Raw genomic sequence first — 23,556 nt, forward strand, 5'->3', positions numbered from 1 at the left:
CAGCAGTTTAGAGGACAGATTAATGAAGTGGAGAACTGGATTCCAAGCAACCTACAAGGAACTACATACAAATTTCGTATCTTTGGAAAGGAGGGTTAAAATGATCTGTCGAGTTAAACGACATACTGTCACCTTTGAGAAGCCTCATTATCTGGTATAGAAATGTCTGCCATTAGTGTGACACTTATAGGTAGAGAGATAAATCTGTTGCAGTTAGCTGTGATTTTCATTTATGCACTGTACTTCTGCTTTCAACCAGAGTTAGATCAGATTGCTTTTGCTGTTTGATGCCAGTCTGGTTGAACCAACACAAGCTTAGTAGCAAATTGGTTAATTTGTTTGTTTGTTCATTTATTTATTTGCCTACTTGCTTTCTACTGTGTCTTCATCACATTTCTAAAAATGCCTGTGCAGCATCTTCTGCTACCGGAGTTGTATTAAGACTAAATTATGCACCTCATCTTTAACAGTGGAGATGAAATATCATAGGAATCGGGCAAACTGTGAACTGTACCATCTAGTCAGTTATTTACATGAAGAACCCATAAAACAAAGTATTTAAACAATGAAATATCTTGCTTATTGCTAATAATATACTGGATATGAGGAAGTTCACCACCCAAGTTCTCTGGAGTCTGTGTCTATGCTGCATAATTACTTAATAATCAACCATACAGTCAGTACCTGTCTAGTAAATATTTTCATTGTATTGTGTCAGAGAGGAATATGGTGCTGCCATACTGATCTATTAAGAAGAAAAATCATGACTCAATACCCTCTTGAATCATGAGACTTGAAAAAAAACCCCCATATTTCAGGAATCAAGAACTGTTTGCTTACCAGCATTTGCATTTTTTAATCCATCTTTTCCAACAACAATATGGGTAAATATTTAAAATGCCATTGTTATCTCAAAATCATGACTCAGGAAATCAGTGGAGTTACATGAGTAATCATCACATAAGCGAAGCATATGCTCAAGTCCCAAGAGTTAGGTTATCAAATTTCTTGGTCCATTAATTAAAGGCACTTACACAGTACAAACAGTACCTCTGGAATCCAAATTACATTCTGTTCTGTAGGAAGAAGGTTGGCCAGATTCAAACCTTCAGCTCTAATCCTATCTTCCTCTAATGTTGAATTCCCTTCACTTACTGATCACAGCTGTCAGTAATTCAATTTCACATTTCTGGTTTTGAATTTGTCCACTGTTAAGAATATGGTGCACTGTCTCTTTGGAAGAGACAGAATATATCTTCTAATGGTTTGTAACATTACCCAGTCATGAAATCAGGGGGAAAACAGATGTCCCTTTTCTTTTATGCCAACAGGACCATTATGGTGATATTTCCCCTCTTCTCCACATTGACAAATGCCAGTTCAATCAAAATTTGGAAATTTTCCACATGAAAAACAGGAACAGAAGAGTGCTAACCTAATCAGCTGTGCTATCCTTTCAACTATGACTGTGGGGAAAAAAATGAACAGGCGGACCACCCTACTTATGAAAGAATGATACCAGATACATCACGGTAATAATAGAAATATTTTTCATAAATTTTATACTATGTAAGAGAAAAACATGAGTGGCTCATACTGAATATGCCATACAATACTGCAGGCCTTCTTTCTCTGCATTTTAGAATGACATCATTGATCTTTTTGGATGCATTTAATTACAGCCTCAGTTTAATGCTGCCAGTAATAAGCTACTGCTCTTGAGGAGGCAAAAAGCTTTATTAGATGCTGTGAAGAGCTAGGGATGCTCTTAAAAATAATAAAGGGCAGTCAATTCAATCACATTTGCTCTGTCAAGAGCTTTTAAAGTATAACCCAGAGGCTGGAAGCTTCATTCCGGAAACATTTTTTCTTGTGGCCACTTAAAAAAATTCTGCTGCAGTTTAATGACTAAAATGTAGGTAATGAAACTACAACAATAATTGCATGTTTTAGAATGAAAACACAAAGTAGTTCTACTTTCATTGAAGAGATGACTTTAAAGAGTGCCACTATTTTGGACTCTAGAAGTACATGGATTGGTGCCACTGAAGTATGCATAGAGATTTTCATGGAATGCAGATTCTAGATACAAAGGTTCATCTGAAAGTTCCAATTTCCAATAGCAACCTACATATGAGAAAACATAGTGTGTATTTAAAATAAACAACCTGGCCACACGATAAGTTAGGCTCTGAAGAATCCTTAATAAAAAGTCCTTGATTTTTCTTTCATTTCTCCCCTTTACTAGTGCCTAAACTAGCTGGCAACAGTGGTGTTCTTCTAAATCATGCAGACCGAAAGCAGTGGTCAACACAAAATCTGTGGCAAGCCAGCTTTTAAGAAAGTTAAATTTGGAGGTGTTTTGTCTCCTCTGCCAGGGTAAGAAAGCTCATGGAATATAAAACAAATTTGTACTGTAAAGGGACTCTACTATACGGTACCACGTAAGAAATAAGATGGGTTAGTACACTTTTTAAAAGCCAAATGAAAGGCATGTTCAGATGTACTTACATCAGACTGCTTGAGAGACTCTTTTTGCTGCTTATCCAGAATGGGGATGCCCTTGCATGGAATTTTATCTGAGATTTACTGATTTTGGTGGTGAGATAATACTTTGGGTTACATCAGTCTGTCTTCTTCTTGGTTGAAACATCAAAAATGTTAGAGCCTTGTTCATGTTCAGTGTTTGCTGTGCAGCCAAAGATTTCAAGGTTCTACCTAGTGAATAAAGACATTAAATGTTCTCCAAGGTTTCCAGCTCCATGACACCCAGAATCACTGATGAGAACCAGAATAAAAAGGATCAGAGATCACCAGAACAAAGATAACAACTAGAACAATTCCATTAGACAGAGGAACCCTTCATTAAGGCTGCCAAAAAGATATGCCAGTCTGAGTTTGGTATTATAGTAAGGCATTTTCAATTTAGAAACATTCAGTTAAAATAAATTTTTTTAAAAGTGATTGGAAGTTCTTGGCATTAATAATAAATCAATGCTTTAATTTTGGAGGCTGCTTTACTCCCACAGTCTTTTTAGGCAATCCTTTTTAAGGATAAACCATCTTTGGGTTTACTAGAACACTATGTCTCCTTTTGAAATAATGGGGGAAGTCAGTCATCCAGTGCCACATCCCTGTTAGTTTTAACTGCCAGAAATTTGCATGGTTCTTATATTTGCATAACTGATTACTATTGTGAATTAATAAACCTGAGAGAGGAAAAAATCAAGTATATTTCTGGATTGGCAAGCTAGCAGAGCATCTAATTATTCTGCATGCAAACTCAATCCTCATCTCACGATTCTTGACTACTTCCTGTTATCTAAATGATGGCATTTGAAGAACATGAACGGAATACTAAAGATTTGCACAAAGAGAATGATAACTGGCTAAGGAGATATTTTCATCAGTTGCTTAATCCTCATCAGGAAATGGAAAAACACTTCATATAGATGTAGTTACAGTTCTCTGCAGATATTCCTCTCTGGAGACCCATGCCCTTGAGCCCATGACCTTATGCGGTGTTCTGGTTTTAGCTAAAGCAGAACTGATTTTCTAACTTTTTATCCAAGTCCTTTCTAAATAATTTCCGTTTCTGAAAGTAAACATTTTTTGCAGAAAATGTCTGTCTCTAGAAGTAATAATAGTTAGCACCAAAGTAACAGTGCATTGGTATGCAGAAAGGCCATTGCTAATACTTATTCTTATAGAAAACAAGGCTGTCCTCGAGCTGGTGGACAGCTGTAAGTGAAAGTGACAAATCAAGGGTCACAATGGCAGGGAGAAGCAGATAGTGACCCAAAACTGACCAACAGACTATTCCATTTCATATATGACATGCTCAGTATAAAACTGAGGGATCGCAAGGGACAAGTCCTCTTCTTCTATGGCCCACATCCAGTGACAATCTCATCCCTCTGTCTGCTCCTGATCCTGATCTGTGTGTTCCTGAATCCAGTTCCTGAATCTAGCTCCCTTCGGCCACTGATTCCAGACTGAGACTTTTCCCACGCCTGCCCTAGAGAGTCAGTGTAAGGTACAGTCACAGGGGGAGTGTGGTGCCAATTTTCTATATTTGTCTATATTTTATTATTTTCTTTTTTTAATTATTGTTTCATTAAAGTCATCATCCATACATGTATCTGCTACAACAACCCTACTATAGCTGTTTTCATCTTGATCTTCAACAGAAATCAGTGGGAATGACAAATCTCTAGGGGGAAATGGTGATTCCACAGACCAGAAGGTTCATTCTCATGATCAGGAAGCATGCATCTCTAGTCTTACGCAACGTACATTTGTTTCTCTCTGTGTTCATTACTACAGTGAACAGACAACACTTGACATACTCAAATGACAATATATGTTTTCAATGTCTTTCTCAAGTCATAGGCATTCTGAAGGAAAATATATCACAGCATCACATCAGTATATTCATGGTGGGAGCCAGAGAAAGATTTTTTTATGCAGTAGAAGCTGGAATGACGTGACCTGTGCAAATTTCACATTTCTAGGCAAACAGCCAACAAAGTTGTCCATAGGGCTCCCTAATCTTGAGATTGACACAAAGTTCCAGCTCTCACAAGCATCTGTGGTCTTGAAGGGACAGCTGCCCCATAGAGATATGGATAAGCTTCTACTCAGAGCTTGGAAGATCAGAATCCAAAGATTCTGTTGCTCAAAAATCAATTGATTATTCAAATTCAAATCAATTGATTACTCAAAATCAATTGAATAATTTGTAGATCACTGTAGGGCTGGACCAAGCAGACAGAGGGTGTCTGTGTGGAATTCTGCAGGCAGTAAAACCTCTTTCAACTCAAAATTGGCCAGACTTATGGACTTAGAAGCCAGTGGTGTTCAAAGTGAGCTAATTAATAGACCCTGCTCTGTCTCGGTGTAATAGTAAGGGCTCAGAATTAAATTGGCTGCTCAGAGTGCATTAAGGCATCTGTGTTTTTCCCAATAGTCAGATAGCCTGTTGTCTTCTTATCCTGTGAAATACCATAAAAAAGCACCTCTACTAGAGCTGGCTTCTATGTTTGGATGGTCAGGAATGCATCAGCAATTACTGTTCACAATTTCTACTCAAAAGTGTTTCAGTGTTGCTTTAATACACAGGTTGGGGTTTCCATATCTGTACCTATATTTAAGAGCCCAGCAGAGCCAGTGAATTCTCTTAGTCCTAGCTTCCCAACTTCTCCACAGAAACTGCGTTAAGCATTTGGACTTGATGATCCTGGAGGTCTTTTCCAACCTAGTGATTCTGTGATTATTGGGGCTCGAAGCTGCAATCTGGCTATACATGGAGTACCTCAGACGCATGTAGTGCTTTTCATGTACTGAGAAACTTCAATTATAGACATTACTTCATATTGCACTACATTCATAGAATCATAGAATAGTTTGGGTTGGAAGGGACCTTAAAGATCATCTAGTTCCAACCCTCCTGTAATGGGCAGGGAGATCTCCCACTGTACCAGCCTTGAACACCTCCAGGGATGAGGCATCCACAACTTCCCTGGGCAACCTGTGCCAGTGCCTCACCACTCTCATCGTGAAGAAATTCTTTCTGGTGTCTAGTCTAAATCTTCCCCTCTCCGGTTTATACCCATCGCTCCTAGTCCTATCACTACAAGCCTTGGTAAAAAGTCCTTCCCCAGCTTTCTTGTATGCCCCCGTTAGGTACTGGAAGATCTCTATAAGATCTCCTTGGAGCCTTCTCTTCTCCAGGCTGAACAATCCCCAGTGCTCTCAGCCTGTCCTCGTAGGGAAGGTTCTCCAGCCCTCTGAGCATCTTTGTAGCCCTCCTCTGGACCTGTTCCAACAGCTCCATATCCTTCTTATGTTGAGGATTCCAGAACTGGACACAATACTCCAGATGAGGTCTCACAAGAGAGGAATAGATGGACAGAATCGCCTTCGTCACCTTGCTGGCCAAGCTTCTTTTGATGCAGCCCAGGATATGGTTGGCCTTCTGGGCTACGAGCACACATTGCCAGCCCATATCGAGCTTCTCATCAACCAGCACCCCAAAGTCCTTCTCTGCAGGGCTGCTCTCAATCACATCATCCTCCATCCTGTACTGAAACCTCGGATCGCCCCAACCCAGATATAACACCTTGCACTTGACCTTGTTGAACCTCATGAGTTTCACACAGGCTCACTTCTCCAGCTTGCCCAGGTCCCTCTGGATGACACCCATCCTTCCAGTGTGACAACTCCACCACTGAGCTTGGTGCCATCTGCAAATTTGCTGAGGGTGCACTCAATCTTGTTGTCTATATAACTGATGAAGATATTAAACAGCACTGGTCGTTAAACAGGACTGGTCTATTCATATTCTACTAGTATCCTTTCCTGGAGCATGAAGACCCACTGTTCTGATTTGTGAAATCCTGTAACTCTATTCTAACATCAAATGAAAGGATAAAGCTGGTAAGCAAATACGTCTACACGATTTCAAGCATATAATTTGCTCATTACTTTTTCAGATGTTCCCAGTCAGTGTTGTGCATGATTATTTTAAAAATATAGGTAAGCAGAAGGGTATTTACTGTGAGATACCAAATACATAAAAACTATACCAGCTCAGGAAGTCTTAAAATATTTCTGGGAGAGTTCCAAAAGCAAATACTATGTCTGCCTGCTGACACGCTTTTGTAGGCATCTACTTATGGCCACTGGAGGCAGTGGGTCCAGCTCACTTTTGATGAGATTCCCTATATTCATTGTACTTTATATTCGTAACATTTTCAGTTCAGTTAAAAAATAAATCTCCTCCAATTTCAAAGTTTTTCACAAGCACTACAATCAGGAATTAATTGTGTTTCTATATAGCTCAGAGCAGATGAGATCTTTTAGATTTCTAACACTTATAACTTAATATAAATCTGTTAAACAACATAGCCTCTGTGTTGTCATCTAAAATCACTGACATTATCATCCACAAGAAGCTTTACAATCTATATTGGCTAAAAAAGACCAAGTAAGGCATTATTTAATCAAATTACTGTTAATGAACTAAAGGATATACTTGTTGCTCCCAGCTCTGCAGTAAGGTAGAAAAAACCAATTCGTTTTAAACACAAGTTGAAAAGGAAGAACATAAGAGGTATTATAAGATTTCAAGAAGGCCACTTAAATACATAAATTTTCAATATTGCAACAAACTTAATATTAAATAAAACTGGTTGGAAAGCAGTATAAAAAATTATGTTAAGGTTTATTATTTGTCAGTAAGATTATTAAGGGAGCTGGTGGAGGTGCTCACCGAACCTCTGTCCATCATCTACCAGCATTCCTGGCTGACTGGAGAAGTTCCACTTCACTGAATTCTGACAAATGTTACGCCCATTTACAAGAAGGGTTGGAGGGAGGATCCAGGGAGCTACAGGCCTGTCAGTCTGACCTCGGTGCCAGGGAAGATCATGGAACAGGTCATCTTGAGTGTTATCGCACAGCACATGCAAGACAACCAGATGATCAGGCCCAGTCAGCATGGGTTTATGAAAGGCAGATGCTGCCAAACTAATCTGATTGCCTTCTATGACAAGGTCACCCACTTGGTGGATGAAGGAAAGGCTGTGGATGTAGTCTTCTTGGACTTCAGTAAAGCCTATGACGCAGTTTCTCACAGTATTCTGCTTGAGAAACTGCCTGCCATTGGCCGGGAAAGTTGCACCCTCTGCTGCGTAAAAAACTGTCTGGATGTCTGGGCTCAAAGAGTGATGGTAAATGGAGGTAAATCCAGTTGGAGGCCAGTCACAAGTGGTGTCCCCCAGGGTTCAGTGTTGAGGCCAGTTTTATTCAATATCTTTATCAATGATCTGGATAAAGGGATTGAGTGTACTCTTAGTGAGTTCACAGATGACACTAAGCTGGGCAGAAGTGTCGATTTGCTTGATGGTAGGGAGGCTCCGCAAAGGGATCTGAACAGGCTGAATTGATGGGCTGAGGCCAGCGGCATGAGGTTCAACAAGGCCAAGTGCTGAATCCTGCACTTGGGACACAACAACCCAGTGGAGTGTTGGCAGAGAAGGACCTGGGGGTGTTGCTTGACAGTCAGCTGAACGTAATCCAGCAGTATGCCCAGGTGGCCAAGAAGGTCAATGACGTCCTGGCCTGTATCAGAAACAGTGTGGTCAGCAGGACCAGAGAAGTGATTCTGCCCCTGTACTCAGCACTGGTGAGTCCACACCTCGAATACTGTGTTCAGTTTTGGGCCCCTCACTACGAGAAAGACATTGAGGTCCTGGAGTGTGTCCAGAGAAAAGCAACGAAGCTGGTGAAGGAGCTGCAGAACAAAGCTCATGAGCAGCAGCTGTGGGAACTGGGAGAAAAGAAGACTGAGGGGAGACCTTATCACTGTCTACAACTACCTGAAAGGAGGTTGTAAAGAGGTGGGTATTGGTCTCTTCTCCCAAGTGACAGGAGATAGGATGAGAGGAAATGGCCTCCAGTTGCACCACGGGAGATTCAGATTAGACATTAGGAAAAACTTCGTCACCAAAAGGGTTATCAAGCACTGGCAGAGGCTGCCCAGGGAAGTGGTTGGGTCACCATCCCTGGAGGTATTTAAAAGATGGGTAGATGAAATGCTCAGGGATAGGGTTTAGTAGTAGACAGGTACAGCAGGACTCGATGACCTCAAAGGTCTTTTGCAACTGAGCAATTTTATGATTCTATGGTTATGCTCAGTGGTATTTGCCACAAACCGACTTGCAATATTCAAAACATAGTATTAGCAAAATTAAGAAAGAAAACAGAGGGAATATAAAGGAAATTTATCTCAGTATCTGGTTTTCTCCCTTGCTTGTCGAAGTATCTGTTTGCTACCCTTCAACAACTTTAAGTGTCACTGAGGTCTATAATAGCCAAATTTTTACAAAACAAGTTAAATTCTAACCACATCACAATTAAGGAAGTAATTTTTTTCAAAGCTGATTTTGACCCTATATGGTCTTACTGCCACAAGGTACTTTAAGCGTATGTTATACAGATGCCTTGTTGGTTTGGGAAATTGAACACTTGCCAAAATCACTTGCTGTGCAAAACCACTGTTATTTATAAAGCTGGACGATCAGAGAATATGTCATTCCAATCAGCATATTTTTGGTCATACTGCCTGTAACTCCACATTTGACACTGTCCTGCATGATATTCTTGTCTCTAAATTGGAGAGACATGGATTTGATTGATGGACCATTCGGGGCATAAGGAATTGGCTGGATGGTTGTACTCAAACAGTTTTGGTCAATGACTCAATAGCCAAGTGGAGACCAGTGACAAGTGGTGCTCCACAGGGGTCAGTACTGGGACCTGTGCAGCTTAAAATCTTTGTCAGCAACATGGACAGTGGGATTGAGGGCACCCTCAGCAGATCTACTGACAACTCCAAGCTGTCTGGTGCAGACGACACGCTGAAGGGAAGGGATGCCATCCAGAGGGACTTTAACATAAGAAAGACATTGACCTGTTGGAGCAAGTTCAGAGGAGGGCCATAAAGATGATCAGGAGGCTGTACCATTTCTCCTGTGAAGACAAGCTGAGAGAGTTGGGCTTACTCAGCGTGGAGATGAGAAGGCTCTGGGGAGATCTTATAGCAGCCTGCCGGCACCTAAAGGAGGCCTGTAAGAAAGCTGGAGAGGGACTTGTCAGCAGGTCCTGTAGTGATAGGACAAGAAGCAACAGTTTTAACCTGAAAGATAGTAAATTTATCTTAGATATGAGGAAGAAATTCTTCACTATGAGAGTGATGAGACACTGGACAGGATACCCAGAGAAGTCATGAATGCCTCATCCCTGGAAGTGTTCAAGACTAGGCTGGATGGGGCTTTTGGCAACATGGTCTAGTTGAAGGTGTCCTTGCCCATGGCAGGAAGGTTGGACTAGATGACCTTCTAAGGTCCCCTCCAACCCAAACTATTCTGATTTGATGAGGATACTATGAAGATTTCGTCTTCCCATAGAGCTACTGGTGACTTAATTTAGCAAGATCAACAAGGTTCATTTGACAGTGACTTGCTAGTAGAATGTCAACCTTTCCCATGCCGTTATAAAGTGTTGATGTTCCCTATAGGCAGTTGTCAACACCTACTGAAATACAAAGTCTTCATTGCATGTTTTCATAAGATTTCCCTCCTGTCATGTTGCCAACACTTTCTCCAGTGTGACACTGCCACACATGCTGTTTACAGTTGAAAACTGACAGCAAAAACCCTGAGGTGGTTCTTTGAGGGTCTCAGTTTTGTGGTCACTGTGCTCTCAGAACAGCAGCTTTGAAATCAAGTTTCTGACCCTTAATGTCAGAATTTTCACAGCTATGGCACTGGACATTCCTGAAAATGGTGATTTATCACAGAAGCTTTGATTCCTTGGCTAATCTTAACCAGAGCGTTGCTAAGGCAATGCTATCAGGAGTGTGCTCTTCTGAACTGATTTTGCAGTATGCTTTTCAGCATTTGCATATTAAAGCCGCTATCTAGGGACGCTTTCTTGCAGAAATGGTGAGAAAGGAATAATTTTCTTTCTGCTTACATGGGAAATTATGCTTAGCAGGGAGCATGTATTTCATCAAAACTCATTTAATGAAAAAATACGAACAAATGAATGCAGCATGTTTAAGAGAGACAAGTAAAATTCATGTTATACTTTAGAGAGAAGGCGTTCCTTCTGTAATTATTTCTGAACTACTATATGACATTTGTATTATTCATTGGGACATAAAGAAAATTACTGACTAACAGTTTTCACTGTTAGAACTCCCTTGTACTTGTCACTGTTTAGGATATTTTTAATCTGCCCTCAGTACACACAAATGTTTTTCTAAACCCTGGATGTAAAAATCTGTGTGTTCCAGGTATTGGTTCTGCACTTACTGTCATGTGACACCTACATGATTTTTTTTAAACAAAATAAAAGGGTTATTACAAGTCAGTATAAGGACTTCAGAATGATAATTGTATACCTAACTAGTTTAGGGATGGTTTTATTAGCAAGGAATCATTCATCAGTACAATTCTAATTCTAAAGCAAAAATAGTGCAAACCACCTGAAAAAATTATTACAATTTATGAACATAAAATTTTTTTTGTGCTTCCGTGTTCTGCGCTTCAGAATTTACATTTATATTCTTCACTTTCATTCAGGTTTTTATAGCCTGCTGACTGCCAGGCTTCCCTGATGACCAATCTTTTATTTTCCCTGTAGTGCTCCATATCAAGAAAATATTTTATGCTACTATCTCTAAATGGGATGAATTACTCTACTGACATTTTTTTCTCCTTCTATTGACTATGGTAGGACCTTAAATGACTGTCTGAGTGAGATAAATATCTTCAGTATCTTTGAGATATTTCCTCTACTAAACACAGCTAAAATCAGTTACAATATTAAGAACTAGCAGAGGTCCTTCACTTTATTCTAACTGCATAATTCTAACTTCCCTGGGAACACAGGTTAAAAAGACTTGCAGGTACTATTTAATTATCCAAACATGTAGCTCAAAACAAGATCTACTGTCTACTGTTGCCATATTCTAGAAATTGTATCATCTTGCTGGAAGAATCACTTTGTTATCATTCCACAAAGCTTCAATGCAACTGCAAGTTGAAAGTGGAATATCTTTGTGTACTTTTGATTTAACACACACACAATTTTATATATCCCCACTCTCAGCATTTTTACTTTGAGCAAATGTAGTTTGATGGCTGGCTGCAAAGCTCTTTCGTTTTCTACACCCACTCACCACATCTGCTCTTTATCCTCATCTGTGGGGAAGCTATCCCCCCCTGCTCCCATGAACAACGCTCAAAAACATAAAAAGGATTGGATAAAAGGATCTGTATATATTTTTACCGATGTTTAATCTCCTAAAATTTAAAAGGAAAACAAAAAAAAACCCCAACTGCTCTGCATTCTCCAAGAGTATCTGCAAATATTCACTGGCTTTTCTGATAGCATCACCCAAAAAAAAACAAACCTGCAGCAAAGCCCACAAAATACATCAATTTTCTTCCCTCTTTACACAGCCCAAAAATCAAAACAAGGAAAATTGAAACATTTCACTACATTCCTAAGCACTTTCCCCCCCTCGGGCTACTGAACAGATGAATGTATTCACTCCAATCTGGAAGGCTGAAGGAAGGACTTCAGACTGCAGAAGGAAAACCTAAAGCATGGTATACGGGCTCCAGACATCCTTAGGTGTCACTGACTAAGTCTAGGACTCTCTAGACTCTAGACTCCTTCTAGCAGTATGGATCTTTCGGTTGTGCTGTCATCCTTTCCTTTGTGGGAAAAGTAATCCGAGCTCTCAGAACCACAGCTTATAGGTGAGGAGACAGGGGCAATATTTAGTAGGGATTAGAAGTGTACTGTATTGATGCAGCCCAGCTGCTGGTGAAAGAGATTACTTCACTGGTAATGACTCTTCCAGTGCTTGGCAAGGTGTAATTGGATTTGTTAAGAGAGTTCTAGCAACTGGATGAAATAAACACTTCTAATAGTGTTAAGCATGCATGCTAGTCCGTGCTCTACAGTTTGACAGGGGTAACGTTGTCTGAAGCAGACTCTACCATCAATTTTCTAGTTCAGTGTTCTGTCTTTAAGACTTTTTTTTCAAATATAATCCTGGCTTTATCTTCAAATGAACTTTGTGTAACAAGAAAGTAGGATGGAAAAGATTTTGTTTTCTCTTCTCTTTTGATTTAGCTGTTTTTTAAAAAAAAAAAATATCCCCCTATCTAGAAAACACTGTGGTCTGTAGGACAGAACTAAAACTGGCAAAAGCATTTATTATCTGAAAGCCATGGGTCAGATCAGAAAGAGCAGTTAGTTATTCACACCCTGCTTACAACAGATGATCATTCTCACTTAATAGGGCATGCAGCCTCCCCAAGGCCCAATAAACTCCCACCAGCTTTCAGAATCTGAGACACAAAAAAGTAAGATGGAACCTTTTCTGTACTATAAGCAACTGGAATAAAAATAATCTGAGTGCTGCCTTATAGTGTTCATTATTTCTGCTTATGTTACAAACCATTACCACATTTTTGTGTTACAAAGCACTATCATTTCTTTGTCTACCTGCCTTATTTCTAAAAGTTGGTAAGAAATAGAAAAGGTCTCACATTGAAAGATTTCAGCAGATGACAGACTAAGGAAAAAGCAGTCCTAAATGTAAAATTGTTTTAACTTCATTTATCATACTACTTTAGAAGACTAGATGGCCAAAATATTTGCTGACTTTTTCTTGCCATTTTCTCCTCAAGATCACAAAAAGATGTTTTATGTGTTGTTGAAGTACAAGTAACGAAACAAAATTTAAAAAATGGAAACAGATACTTCCTTTGTTGTTGCAAAAATGATGTATTTGCTGTACAGTGAGGAATTTTTTTCTGTAACTGTTAGGCAAAATGTTACTGCAACTATTCATCTATGTTATCACAGTTGGTACAAAACTGGGAGTAGTGACTGAAACACCAGAGGATTGCGTTGCTGTTCAGAGGGGTCTCAACAGGCTGGAGAAACAGGCAGAGAGGAATCCCATGAAGTTCAGCTGAACAGGAGAAATACAATGTCCTGTCCAAGGGGTAAAATCACCCTAGACACTGGTATATGCTGGGGGTCAACTGGCTGGGAAGCAGCTTGGCAAAGAACAGCCTTGGGGTCCAGGTGGACAACAAGATGACCACAAGCCAGCAATGTGCTCTTGCTGCAAGGGAGATCAAAGGCCACCTGGGGGGCATTAGAAAGAATGTTGCCAGCAGGCTGGGGGTGGTGATCTGTCCCTTCTCTTTAGCACTGGGAGGACATATCCAGAGTGCTCGGTCCAGTTCTGGGCTCCTCGGAGAAAGAAAGATACAGGTTTCCTGGATCGAGTATAGCACAAGGGCTAGAAAGATAATTAAGAGACTGGAGCATCTGACAAATGAGGAGAGACTGAGAGAGCTGGGATGGTTTGACCTGGCAAAGAAAAGGCCCGGGGGATCTCAGCAATGTGTACAAATACATGACGGTAGGGAAGCCAGGCTCTTCTCAGTGATGTCCGTTAACAGGATGACAGGCAAAGGCACAAACTGAAACACAAGAAATTCCATCTGACCACAAGAAAGCACTTTTTTCACCATGACAGTGGTTAAACACTACAACACATTGCCCAGAGAACTTGTGAAGTCTCTATCTGTGGAGATATTAAAAGCCTAACTGGACACGATGCTGGGAAACCTTCTATAGCTGATCCTGTTTGAATAGGAGGGGTGGACTAGAAGATCTCCGATGAGGCCCTTCCAACTTAAATGATTCCATGATTTTGTGAGTAAGGTTTAACATTTTTTGATTTATTCGTTGGACTGATCCAGCTACTCTACCTCATATGCCTTACTGCAGATCCAATCAGAAGAATGTAGCTCAGTCAAAAATGTCACTACATGACTCTTCCCAACATTCAGGTCTTATGTACCCCCTGTTTGAGAATTTTACTCTATAATTTATAGATTTATAACTGTATATCTGAAACAATAAATAAGCAAGCAGGACTTGCTGGTTTGATTCCTAGATTAGGCTGCTGATATTTTCTGTCATGAAAAAACAAAGATTATACAGGTTCTTGCACTGTGATTGGACTGTGATTTTTGGTTAACCAATTGAATGCCATAGAACTTACCACAGGCATCTGATCAAAAGTGTGGACAGTGGACAATTTATCTATAAATAAGCAGAAAATTTGACCCATTTATGTATGTTCAACATATGATCGCTAATTCTATTGAAAACCAGCTACGAATACCCATTTCTACGTGTTGAATTGCCACAAATAAGCTCCATCTTCTCTTGCATAATAGTATTTTGCCTTTCCAAACAGAACTGCTTGTTCAATTCTACTCATATCTGGTTTTCCATTTATTACCTTAAAAAGAAATACAAGTTCATTCTGTTTCCCAGATCATTTAGTGACATTCCAAGTAAAAGTTAGCACTTTCTTTCTGGAAACTGAGAAAGTGTCCACTTAGTAATACTCTGAATGAGGATTTTTGCATACAAAAGAACTTGAAAATATAAATTAAGGGCATTTCTCACTGGACTTCCTGTGGCCAGAATATTAATCAACTCTATGAATGCAAGTTCTGTATAGTTTCAATAATAATTAAGGCTAACATGCAGCATATATTATTCCTTAATTTCACATTTGCAACATCATACCTAAAACATTCATGTTCAAAGAGGGAAATTTAAATTTCTAAATAAAAATTTTTATCTATGTAGGGTCTACCCAAATGAATGAATTTTCTGTGTCTTCTAATCAATTAGTCAGATTCTGTTGCAATTCATTTACCTTCATCTTCAGCACTACATCTTTTTTTTCTGTTCTCTTACTGTGCTTCTCAGTTCAACTACTGTGTTTCTCAGTTCAAATACTGAGATTTCAAACATTTGCCTGTGGTATTTAGAGAAGTCAAAAAATCAGCTACTGCATTAATTTTATTGAAATTAAAATAATGAATAGAATATATTTTCAGATGAAATATCTGTTGGTCTTTCCTTTATAATTACATGATCTTGCCCATGTTTTTTAATATATCTTTCTCTATGCATACTACAGTGCCTTAAAAACTATAGAAGCATTTCTACTTCATGAATAAAACTGTGAATAAAACTTCCATAAAAAAAACAAGACCAACATTTCCAAAAATGTAATAGCTGTCTGGCAGATTATCAGCATTAAACAAATGTAGAAAAAACATCATATTTAATTTTTTATCTAAAAGAGGATGCCCACAGAATATTTTTTTTTAAAACAAGAGTATACCTGAGAGATGTGCTATTTGAAATTCTGAATTAAGTCTTCAGTTTGACTCACTGCTCCATGATTAATAGCTATTTTCTAAATTGTACCCATAACAAACCCAAGGAAAATATGCCAAGTATTATCTCTATCAGAAAAGAAAGTCAGTGATTAAAGTAAAATGAGTGTTACAAAAAATAACAGGAGGTAAAGCCATTTTTTTTTCAGTACCCTTAACCCAGCCTTGTGAGAAAAATATTTTTGCCCATTGGCTACTTCTGTATACCGGTGAGGCAACCAGACAACAGACAAATAGCATGGAAACCACTCTTTCTATCTTGGAAGGTATGACCTGAAGCAGAAGCTGGTGGAGGACTTACTCTGGTGAGAGCACAACTCCTCCGCATGCACCATACAACCTGCTGGACTACTCTCATTCTTTTAAATGGCAAGAGAGTAGTTCGGTGTGCTACAACAAATCACATGATCTCTGTTGCACCAGATGGAATTTACTAAATTATTGACCATATTTATGCCAACAGCCTGGTTCTTTTTGGAGATGTCTATGGAGAAATGGTCCTGCCTGTGGGATCCCAGGAAGTCAGCCAACACCAGGACAGCTGCATGAAAAATACAGTGCAACACAATGTAAAAGCAGTTTGTGGCTTTGTCCTTTAAAGTAAAGTTTGAAAGACCAAGATTTCAACAAAATAACCAATGGTTCTTGGATATCTCCATTTTTCAGTGCCCAAATTGAGATATTTCAAAAGAAATGAGAGCACAACTCTGCAAATAAGACTCTTTGGAAAATGCTTTATAATACCAATATGAAGATAGATATCTTTTGATGATGGATATCTTTTAAATCTTAGCTTAGTTCATTAAAACATGCAAGACAGGAAAAATCAATGTGCTAGGTCTTCCAATCCCTCCTTGCTCCATTGCTCTTTTGGCCCCTATCAATGTTAAGTCAGATAGTGGGGACACAGGCAAAGAAATAACGAGAGTACTGGCAACCTGCTGAAGACAAAAGGATGTGGTGAAAGCCCCAGCAAAAGATAAGACTTGAAACACATGAGTCAAAAAGCTTAGATTTAGGAAAACCAAAGGAAATTTGATTGCTGATGTCTATTTTCTCCTTCTCCAAACGGAAGAGGCAGATGGCTAGAAAGAAGACAGACAAATTCTTACTACATTGCTGATACCATTCCAATATAAATAGACAAGGTTTTTGTAAAGCAGATTTCTATCAACCTTTCTGTGTTTGGAAAAGAGGAAATTGTAATTACAGTGAGTGTTCAAATGGGGTTTTTGGAAGGAATAAATACTGTAAATTAGATACAGTCAAAGTTGTAACTAGAGCTAAGCTGCGTCAAAATTAAATTGTTTTCTTTTTCAAACAAATTCCAATGAGGTGCTTAGATGGATGCAGAAGGATAACACAAGAAAAATGAGTTCTTTAAATCCAATGTTATCAGGTTTTAATTTCTGTTACCATTCTAAGACTACATAAAACATTTCTTACCTTAGATTTTATTATTTTTTGTACAAAGATAGCAAAACTGCCAGCCAACTTGCAACTATACTCATACTGATGAAAATGTGTACAGAAATGATACATTGTCAGGTGTTGAGCTGTAATTTCTACACTGATAGAAAGTCTTATTTTCATTTGGCAATTGAAACCATTTTTTTTTAAAAAAAAAGGCTGGTTATTGTTAAACACCTAATACTCCAATAGCACTCAGAAAGCAGCCAGAGTGGTACCTCTGTATTTTAGTCAGTGTAAATGCAGTAAATTACAGCCCCTGCACTGACAGAGAAGGGATGTAGATATTAATCACTTTGACCAGCTCAGTAAGTACCTCAGCTTTTTAATCTGAGTATTTTGCATTTCTGGAGTTATTGTTAATTGTGATAGGAAATGACAGCCATACCATATATCTGTTACTGTGAATTTAATGAAGCTGTGTATAGCTGCCTGCCCAGAGACTTGATGTGTAATAGGAGGGACTGTGATGTGACTTTACCTGCAACCTCACGTGTTAAACATAATTAGACACATTCAAGGCCTACAAATCTTAGCCATGTCAATGGACAATTTATAGTCATCACAGAAGAAAGCCCATAAATCCTCGAAGCTCATATTTAAGTCATCAGGCGAATTCAACTACAATACATCCTTGCATACTAAGCATAACAAGAAAGCCCTTGTGAAGGAAAGGAGAATAAAGTGCAGTTCAGATAAGAAGGCTGTGATTGAAATGACAAAAGAAAAAGAAATGTCTTTTTAAGACAGTTTAGAAGTGTTCTTTCTCTTGAAAGCGACAGCCACTTAGGATGAAAGCCATTTTCCTACACGTTTTTCTACCCAGATCTGGGTATCTGGCACGTGTATCAGGCAAAAAACTGCCTGAAGCCATTTTTTAACAGTGGAGAGAGAAACTGGTGAAACATTACAGGAGCAGCTCAAGGCAAATCATCAGTTCTGTGACATAGCAGACCTTTACTGATTCACGTAGAAGAAAAAATATATAGATGCCTTCAGAACCTTTGAAGCAGAAACAATACTGTGCAGTGCAAAAGGCACCATAGGGAAGAACATATACAGTATTGAAAGCTACAGAGTTCTGGCACCTGCAGGCAGCAGTGTGCTGGGAAAATACTGCAGCTTTCCTTGCCAGGAAAGTCACAGAAGCTGACATGTCACAAGCTGAATTAACGCAGAACTCCATGAATGTTAGTAAGGAGCTGACATGCATAAATATATGGCTTTAAGGCTTCTTTGTCTGTTGAGAAGTGTACTGCAGTATTATATGCCTTCTCTCTCAGGAACATTTGCCATGACATTTCCTAATCAAAACCTGTATAGAATCTTGATTACAGTAATTCAGAGCCAGATTTAAGCTGATTTTCATGAAACCCTTTGATTTCACAGTATTACATCCACAATCACTAAGAATCAGCAGGTACTTTAGGTAGAGACCCCATATGGACATGGATGATTTCATTTACTCTTTGAAATAAAAATGTCTTTTTTGTGAGCGTTAAACAAGAGTGGTAAGTGGGTTTTTTGCAAACTGCCTAAATGGCACAATAATTAAATAAGGCGGTAAAAAGATAACAAGGGTGAGATGGCTGTAAAAGAATGCAGGCAGCTATCTGCCAGAAAGTCATCCTCAGCTTGCTTTATATCCAAGAGAGAGAAACAAGCGTCTCCTGGGGTGTGAGTCATCTCGTGTTAAAACAGACAGCCAAAGTAGGTCAGATGAATCACACCTTCAAATAGCCTTTCTGCATCCATTGACAATACATGCCACTGTCTCACAACCCTGGTCATTAACAATTAAGTTGAATAAATAACTTCTGTGAAATAGGCAATGGTGGTATAATCTGTTTGCCCAAGCAAGATAAATATGGGAAACAGTTGTAGAATCCACCTGGAGCAGCTCGTCTATTACTGTAATGCCATCACAAGAAAGGTTTCTATTAAATATCTATTTTCCTTTCATCAGCGAATAAGTCACCACTTCACAATGTGTCCTGGGCTCTAAGCCCAGTGTTGCAGAAGATTCTCAGGAATATTAGCAAGAACTTAAAGTACTTAAAGAATTCAGGTTTTCATTAATTAAAAATAAAAAGAACAGAGCAGTGAAACAAACACAATACCATTCTGCTTTTTACCTAAACACGTATAATATCAGGATCATGTTCAGGTACATGAATTGGTGCATGCAGAGGACAATTGATACAGAATCATAGAATCATTTGGTTGGAAAAGACCTTTGAGGTCATTATGTCCAATGCTACCTGTCCACTACTAAACCATATCTCTGGCCACCCCCTCTACCCATCTTTTAAATATCTCCAGGAATGGTGACTTAACCACCTCCATGACCAACTTGTTCCAGTGCCTGATAACCCTTTCCTGATGTCTAATCTGAATCTCCCCTGGAGCAACTTGAGACCATTTCCGCTTATCCTATCACTTGTTATTTGGGAGAAGAGACGGACACTCACCTCGCTACAACCTCCTTTCAGGGAGTTGTAGACAGTGATAAAGTCTCCCCTCAGCCTCCTTTTCTCTAGGCTGAACAATCCCAGGTCTCTCAGACACCTCTTACGAGGCTTGTTCTCCAGCCCCTTCACCAGCTTCATTGCCCTTCTGTGGACATGCTCCAGTGCTCAATGTCTTACTTGTAATGGGGGGCCCAAAACTGAACACAGTATTCAAGGTGTGGCCTCAGCAGTGCAGAAGAGAGGAACACAATGACTTCTCTGGTCCTACTGGCCACACTGTTTCTGATACAAGCCAAGATGCCATTGGCCTTCTTGGCCATCTGGGCACACTGCTGGCTCACGTTCAGTTGCTGTCAACCAGCATCCCCGGGTCCTTCTCTGCTTTCCATTTCCATTTTGAATGCAGAAGGTGCTTAGCTCTCTTAATATTGGCTTTGCCCTTTCCATTAGTGCATAAACATATTATAAGGTCTGCAATTGTAGGACCAGTCTGAAAAGAATCTGCAGCCTAGACATTGGAAGGAACATTTTCCAGGGAAAAAATCAGTATGGTACAGAAATGTTTGAAAATGGTAAATAAGTGTAAATATTAAGGGTCTGACTTAAGGCAGCGTGAGAACTTCTGACATTTTCTAACTTTTAAACTTATTTACATTCAGAAGATAACACACAGGGGGAAAAATGTATAACTTCCTAAGCAAATTGGGGAAAAAAACGATGAAGAATCCCACCTCTGTGTGAGAATCAACAATATTCAGAGCACTGAAACTTTTGCTGCATAAGCAAGGGGACTAACTAGTAGAAGTAACAAGCCCTCATGGTCTTTGCAAAACGCGCTAGAGAAATACCATTACCATCCCTGCAGGTTTCAGAAGCATTTTCTGTTAGTAGAGAAGAGTGAAATCCAGCTTTCCAGTTTTATTCAACATTGTGGAACAAAATGTGTTTAAAGAGCACATCCTTGCCCCCACATGAGGACTTGCTCCCACATGAAGACTTCTCAGGTTTTACCCCATTGTGGCTTCCAGTCCCAGTGTACTGGTTTTGGCTGGGATACAGTTAATTCTCTTCACAGTAGCTCATATGGTACTGTGTTTGGATTTGCGATGAAATCGTATTTGACAACACACTGATGTTTTAGCTATTTCTCAGCAGTTCTCACACACCAAAGCCTTTTCTGCTTCTCACATCACCCCACCAGCGAGCAGAGTCAGGGTGCACAAGAGGCTAGGAGGGGGCACAGCTGGAACAGCTGCCCCCAGATGACCAAAGGGATGTCCGAGACCATGTAATGTCATACTCAGGCATAGAAGTAGTGTGTGGAAGAGGTCATAAACTTATTAACTGTCTTTATCTCAACCTACAGATTTTCTCACTCTTACACCTTCTGAATTCCTCCCTTATCCTACAGGGAAGGGAGTGAGTGAGCAGCTCTGTTGCGTTTCCCTGCCTATTGCAGCTGAACCAGGACACCCAGTCTTATTTCAACGCCTGCTCAATAACAGCCTCATTTTTTTCTGAACTGATTTATCCTTCTTCAGCCTCCTTGTGCCAGTCCCAGCCCTTTGGCCAGCCGTTCACATTGCCCACCACGCCCTGTGCCCCACACTGCCTCACCAGTCCCATTGTCCCAGCACAGCCAAACCAAGTTGTGGTATCTCCTGTGTAACACATGGCCTCCTAGTCCACTCCCCACCCCCCAGGTCACCAAGAGCACCTTCCCAAGGTAATAGCTGCCATTTTGCTGCATGGAATCGGCAAGAGGGCCCGAACTGCCAGTCCTTAGGCACAGCTCCACAGAGCAGCCAGCCACTGAGATGCCGGCCCTCAGCCCTGCCAGCTGCTGGGCACTCAACATCAGCTGCCACAGCACCATCATCAGCTGGTCAGGATCTGTTACAGGGTGGTCGCTGCTGTTCCCTGTGGTGCTGCAGACAGTCCTAATGGTGACGGCCACTGCATGAGGTAAAGACCACCATGAGGGAGCCGTGCAGCCCCGCTTCTTGCGGCCAGAGGTCACCAGGTGATGATCCTGGCCCCCAGTTCAGGCATCCCTCAAGGCGGGCAACGTCAGTGTCCACAGCTACCATGGTTCTCCCGCTGGCCAGGGAAACCGGAGAGGAGGAGACATGGGCCAGGAGCAAGTGCACACCTGGCATCACTTCCTCTGAGACACGGGCTGTTGTCGCTCAATCTGCACACATTCATATAAGCTCTTGCCAGTCACTGCTGCAATGGATCCTGGTTTGGTGGGGTTCTGTTCCCCTCAGTCCAGGGAACGTGGCTCTGGCAGCAAGAATTATTGGGAAAAATATGATATTTTTGGCTCATTTAAAGAGTTTTGACCATGTAGTATAAACCGTTGATGTGTTAAGCTTTTATTGACCTGAGAACCACAAATACGGGCAGATTTTTTTAAAAAACTCTACTTTTGGACAGAATGTGGTACTGTTTTAAATAAATGCTTTGACCCACTTGTGAAGGCAGGCAGAGCACAGCAGAGCCTGGGCTTAAGAGTGCCAGGCCTGTATTTTAGCACCCTTGATAATTGTTATCTGTGCTGTGCATAAATTAGTTTGCAAGTACCTAACTCGAGACAGGACAGAACAGCTTAAAATAATCAGTCTTAATCATCACTCATCGAGTCAATGGAGTCAATTAGTCAATATACACTGGATACTTTTTTTATTTTCTTACCACAGTCTGGAGTCATGTTTAAAAATGTTTAATGCTGCATTTTTCAAGCAATGTGAGAAGCCATCATTTTCAGTTGATGGCTTTCTCAAGGTAAAGCTCTATACAGTTGACTGTATTAATCTAACATCTTAATGCTGCCAAGAGTGGCATCACCTCTGTCAGGTTCTCCCTGTCACCATTTCTGGCTTCTTAAGTGCCAGCTCTGACACTTGTTTAACTCACAAACGAGCCAGGACAGCTCATGAAATCTAGAAAACTTACATCAAGGGGAAATAATTAATGTGTGCAGTTTCTGTTGATGAGTGAGCTGAAATGGCTCACTAGCTGCTCAGAGAAGCACCAGAGTTGATGCTAGATGCGAGAGACAGTGTGAAACTGGGAGTGACTAATGTGCTCTTAGATCAACTCACCATTTCATGGGACTTAGTGTTCACTAGAAACGATCTGTTCACTTTCTCAGGAAGGAGAAGGACTGTAGTTTTGCTTTACGGGTATACTATGAAAAAAATAAAGGATATAATTTCTCAGAGACTCAGTAGTAATTCTGTTGCACAAGCAGCAAGCCAAATACAATAGCCCTACAGTTTGCTGGGTGACAGTGGCACTGCCGTCAAAGTTTAAAACAAAGGTGTGTTACTTTAACACAGCATTAATCAGTATCACCAGAAGTCAGCCCTGAAATTTTGTGAATTTAGTCCTAAGGTGGTGATGCTGGAATGGGCCCATCTAACACTTCACTGATCCTGCAACAGCAGGGTCACCAATCCAGCAGGATCTAGTGTCTAAGGGGAGAACAGTAGAATGCAGAGTGAGAAGCCTGATTGTAAGAAGAAAGTAATTTTAATTTCACTTCTCTGACGTATATTAGGGAAGTAGGTGATTTTCGACAGTCAGAAGTTGTAATAGATGCTGTCATCTAATCAGTGAGCTATCACTTGAGGTGTGGGTTGAATTCAAAATGATCTGAAATACTTTAATCAAATAAACAAATACAGAAGAGCGCTGCACTGCAATGGCATTCAAATTAGCTGCTCATTTTGCCTTCAGGATTT

General features: G+C 40.1%; 1 long non-coding RNA gene across 1 annotated transcript in view; it reads left to right on the plus strand.

Moving 5' to 3' along the window:
- LOC128849262 (uncharacterized) overlaps positions 1–23,556 on the plus strand; it is a 62,250-nt gene that overhangs the window by 27,328 nt on the left and 11,366 nt on the right. Inside the window, exon 2 of the long non-coding RNA XR_008447283.1 lies at positions 1,332–1,532. This is a non-coding gene — a long non-coding RNA (uncharacterized LOC128849262). The remainder of the gene's footprint in view (positions 1–1,331; positions 1,533–23,556) is intronic.

Source organism: Cuculus canorus, chromosome 1 (assembly GCF_017976375.1).
Source record: "Cuculus canorus isolate bCucCan1 chromosome 1, bCucCan1.pri, whole genome shotgun sequence".
In the NCBI taxonomy this organism is placed as follows: domain Eukaryota; kingdom Metazoa; phylum Chordata; class Aves; order Cuculiformes; family Cuculidae; genus Cuculus; species Cuculus canorus.